This window comes from Ovis canadensis, chromosome 5 (assembly GCF_042477335.2).
Source record: "Ovis canadensis isolate MfBH-ARS-UI-01 breed Bighorn chromosome 5, ARS-UI_OviCan_v2, whole genome shotgun sequence".
Classification (NCBI taxonomy): domain Eukaryota; kingdom Metazoa; phylum Chordata; class Mammalia; order Artiodactyla; family Bovidae; genus Ovis; species Ovis canadensis.
The window spans coordinates 100,209,050-100,213,951 of record NC_091249.1 but is presented as its reverse complement, the minus strand read 5'-3'; the positions used below and the strand labels follow the sequence as shown (position 1 = coordinate 100,213,951).

The 4,902-nt window shown below is 42.9% G+C and overlaps 1 pseudogene; it reads right to left on the bottom strand.

Moving 5' to 3' along the window:
- Window positions 1-2,805: 2,805 nt before the first annotated feature.
- Window positions 2,806-4,662, bottom strand: LOC138441863 (tubulin beta chain-like; annotated as a pseudogene).
- Window positions 4,663-4,902: the final 240 nt, after the last annotated feature.

The following is a 4,902-nucleotide window of genomic DNA, read 5'->3' as shown; positions in this document are numbered from 1 at the left end:
TTTCCAGATTTCCTTAGAAATATTTTCAAAGAGAATTACCCCTAGAGATCACTGTCTCAACCTCTAAATCATTTAAAAACACACTTCAGAATCTCCTGAAATTTTTCTACCTTACAAAAACAATCCTGTTTTTCATGAAACAAAGCATTCTTGAAGCAAGCAAACAAAAACTATAGTTGTCTTGTTACTTTCTGATATGTCTTTATATATTTTAAAATTAGTAATTCAGTGTTATTCCTGTTTTTCACTATGAATGCATGTTTTTTCCAACCATCATCTGTATAGATTTGGTTCAAATATATCCTAGAGATATGAAGAAATGCATTCTGAGTTAGTAAATTGGGGATTGGCAATAATTCTAAATAGTGCCAACTTATAATATTTTAGGATGATGGCAACCAGCCTGTCTTAATAATTCATAATATGTCCAGCTCATCCAAGTAAACCTCATTTTAGCATGATGATATTTTACCTTCAGTAAATGCCTTCCATGGCTTCTTCCATCTTTCCATCTTCAAATATTTATTAAGCCTGCAATTTGCTAATGATAGAAAGATACAGCATGTGCTAATGATATAAATGTAGTGTTTCTCAGTGCTTGATATGCCCTACTATACATTATCTGTCTTTTAGAGATCACCTAATTTTCTCATGTCCTAAGACATTTTAGAAAAAAGAAATGGTGGCTTTGGCTATATGACAGCAGTAGAATTGTACAGCATACAAACTATGTCAGTATATATTATCCTAGCAGTTTTTAAAGCTCTTTCTAAGAGTGTTAGAACTATCGCATCTCTATAGCCTTTAATGTTATGGTATGAAGATCAGCTGAACTAAATCCATCTGACTAAATGGCATAGTTACATACAATTCTACCTTGAAATAAAGAAACTCCATTTATGTAAAAATGTATTTAAATAAAATGTATTTATTTTACATAAAACATTGCCACTTAAAAAGATAAGTAACCCAGTGGCAGACCCATGCCCAGGGAGGGTTAGAATTGTTCAGTTCAGAAAGAAGCTCTTAGAGGTTTTTCCCCTTGTTTTATGGTATTTTTTTTTTCAATACTTCAATTCCCATTTATTTTTGGCTCTTAGGGCAATGTCATCTTTTCAATATGTAAAAAAAAGCAGCAAGTTCAACACAAAGTAGAAACTGAAATGTAGAGTAGGACAAAAGCAAGAGTAGGGGTGAAAAGTCAGTGGCAAAGGTAAGAGATGAGATGTTGCCAAAAGATGGGGGGTGTCCTGTCCCCTCTCTGGGGAATGACATTTTAGTTCTGTTCGGTTGCTAAGTCATATCTGACTCTGTGACCCCATGGGCTGCAGCACGCCCAGCTTCCCTGTCCGTCATCAACTCCTGGAGCTTGCTCAAACTCATGTCCATCAGATTGGTGATGCCATCCAACCATCTCATCCTTTGTCATCCCCTTCTCCTCCTGCCCTCAATCTTTCCCAGCATCAGGGTCTTTTCAAATTAGTTGAAAAGACTAAGTTGAAAAGACCCTTTCCAGTCAGTTTTTTGCATCAGGTGGCCAAAGTGTTGGAACTTCAGCTTCAGCATCAGGCCTTCTAATGAATATTCAGGATTGATTTCCTTTGGATTGACTATTTTGATCGCCTTGCAGTCCAAGGGACTCTCAAGGGTCTTCTCCAACACCACAGTTCAAAAGCATCAGTTCTTCGGTGCTCAGCTTTTTTTATGGTTCAGCTCTCACATCCATACCTGACTACTGCAAAAACCATAGCTTTGACTAGATGGACCTTTGTTGACAAAGTAATGTCTCTGCTTTTTAATATCCTATCTAGGTTGGTCATAGCTTTTCTTCCAAGGAGCAAGCATCTTTTAATTTTAGTCACATCTGCAGTGATTTTGGAGCCCAAGAAAATAAAGTCTGTTGCTGTTTCCATTGTTCCTCCATCTATTTGCCATGGAGTGATGGGACCGGATGCCATGATCTTAGTTTTTTCAGATCATTGAGACATTTAGGTGGTACCATATATGTTTCCATATTCATTCTTTTCTGTAAGTAAAGATAGGGTTGGGGAGGGGCTTTCTGGAGACTTAGGGACTAAGACTAGTTTCTTGTTCCTCTTGACCTCCTTTTCTGACTAGGAGAGAGAAGGAGTCCAACATTATGAAGGAGGTTCAGGGGAAGAAGGAAGGATCCCACCTGATAGGACGGAGCCAGACACTTGCAAAGGAAATATCTCAGGAGAGAGCTTGGAGGGAGACTGAAAATGGAGATAATGCTGTCAGCACCTCCCCAGAAACTGAGAAAGGAGCAGGGAGCCAGAGAGCTGGAAGCTAGAACTTTAACTGCCTGGAAGCCCTTTTCCAAAACCCTACCCCTTCCTTGGAGGGACTTGCACATGCTCCTTGGTTTCCTTTCTCCTGGTCTGCCACATGGCCTAAGATGGTGGTCATCTCCCCAGGTTCTTAGCACCCTGTTCTAAATGGGATTTGATGAGACCTAGCTTCTTGGAGAGTTGTCTCAAACAGAGAGGGAATGTTAACTGGACATATGGGAGGAGTGGGCCCCAGAAGAAAATACAGGGTTACCCAGAATGGCAGAAGTCTAATTCCCCAGAGTGGAAAGAGAGAAGACATTCAACAAACAATAAATATTTATTGAGCACCTTATCATGTACCAGGTACTGTGCTGGACCACCCCTACCCTGGCTCCCCCAAAATGAAAAAACAAGATAGAGTCAGAAAACACAAACGCTGAGAGTGAGGAAAGGGCCAGTTGAGGAAGAAAGCTGAGGGGACTGAGAAGCCTGAGATGATGGGGACTCGGCCTTAGGCCTTCTTTTTGGCCTCCTCACTTTAATCCTCCCCCTCTTCTGGTACTGCTGGTGTTTAGAGATGAGGTTGTTCATGTTGCTGTCAGCCTCAGTGAACTCCATCTTATGCATTCCCTCACCTATGTACCAGTGGAGGAAGGCCTGCCAGCGGAACATGGTCGTGCTGTTGCCAGTGAAGGTGACTACCGTCTTGAGGCCATGGGATGGGATGTTGCAGTTGGCCATCTTGACATTGTTGGGGATCCACTCCAAGGAGTAGCTTCTGGCTTTGTTCTGCACGTTGAACATCTCATCCACCTCCTTCATGGATATTAGTCCACAGAAGACAGCATACACCATGAGGTACTGAAAGGTTGTTGCTGAACCATGAAAGATGCTGGGTTTCTTGGCCTCCAGAGGAGAAGAATTCAATCCAGAGCCAGAGACAAGTCTTGATTGCTCAGAGCTTTTGTGTAATAAAGTTTTATTAAAGTATGAAAGAGATAGAGAAAGCTTCTGACATAGACATCAGAAGGTGGCAGAAAGTACCCCCCTGCTAGTCTTAAGCCAGATATTATATAGCTGCTAGCAGTCTGCTAATTAAAGAAAGGACATGTCTCAAAACTCAGAATGGCACCAGGTAAGTCATCCCCGGCCATAAAACAATTGACATGAATCTTGAAGAAAGGCAGATTTCCATACAAATATATAGTTTTATTAACTTAGATTAGGCGAACGATGTATGAGTATAACATACTGGTTTGTCAAGTTGGTTCTGAGCCTTTAGGCGAACCGACTTGAAGACAGTGTCTAGGGTAAATGCATAGTCTATTAACGTAGCTTAAGACAAACATTTCCATAAGAAAAATGCATTAGTTAACTCAAGGTTTGAGAAAAGTTAAGTTCAGGTGGAACTGTTGCCAGGTGTTGCCAGGTGTCATTATGGCAACACAAAATTTTAAGAGAAACCTCTTTTTATATTTGTATAGAGAAGGGGAAAAAATATAACACTAGTTTGTTTCCTCCTGCCACTTAAGAGAGAGATAAAAAACATCTGATACTTGCAACCTGTGTCCTCCATTTGGAGACCCCTGGCCTTCCTTCCTGTTACCCCCTCAGTACCGACCACGGTGGGGGTGACAGGCAGCCGTCATGTTCTTGGCATTGAAGACCAGCTGGATGAGCTTGGGCCCACTGAGCACCTGATACTGCTGGCTTCCATGACTGGTCAGAGGGGCAAATCCAGGCATGAAGAAGTGGAGACATGGGGAGGGCACCATGTTGACTGCCAGGTTGTGGAGGTCGGCACCGAGTTGGCCAAGGGAGCAGAGGCAGATAGTGACATCACTCTATCTGGAGGCTGGAAGGAGGTGCTTCAGGTCCCTGTGGGTTGGTGAGTTCAGCTTGAGGGTGCGGAAGCAGAGATTGTAAAGGGCCTCATTGTCAATGCCGTAGATCTCATCAGTGTTTTCCAGTAGCTGATGGACAGAGAGGGTGGTGGTGTAGGGCTCAACCACAGTGTCGGACACTGGCTTGAGGGCACCTCACTGAACGTGTTCATGACGTTGGCGTCATCTGTATTGTGGCCCTTGCCTCAGTTGTTGCCTGCCCCAGACTGACCAAAAACAAAATCACCTGGTCTGAAGATCTGACCAAAAGGACTTAAGGGAACAGAGCCCATGGTCCTGGGTTCTAGATCCTCCAAGATAGCATGAGGGACATATTTGCCTTCTGTGTCTTCATTGTATTTGCTACACGGAGATGCAGTCTGGCTCCATGATGGGTGCGGGTCAGGCTGATGCCCTGTTCATCAGATTACCTCCCAGAACTTGGCACTGGTCTGGTTGGCCTCTATGTGCATGAGTTCCCTCATTGTTAAAATGTTTTCTGATCTTTTCTTTGCTTCAAACTGTGTATGGGGCAAGGAAATACGTTATTAATTTTTCTCTGCTATCTGGTCACAGGCTGGAAGGATGGGACAGGCCCGGGGGGTTGGAGCAGCGAGGTCCAAACACGGCAGCAGGAAGGTTCTAAGAGAGCTGGGAGGCTTTTGTATAAACACTAAGATTTTATTGATAATTTTGCCCATGTCATAACCCCCAGAGAGTTAATG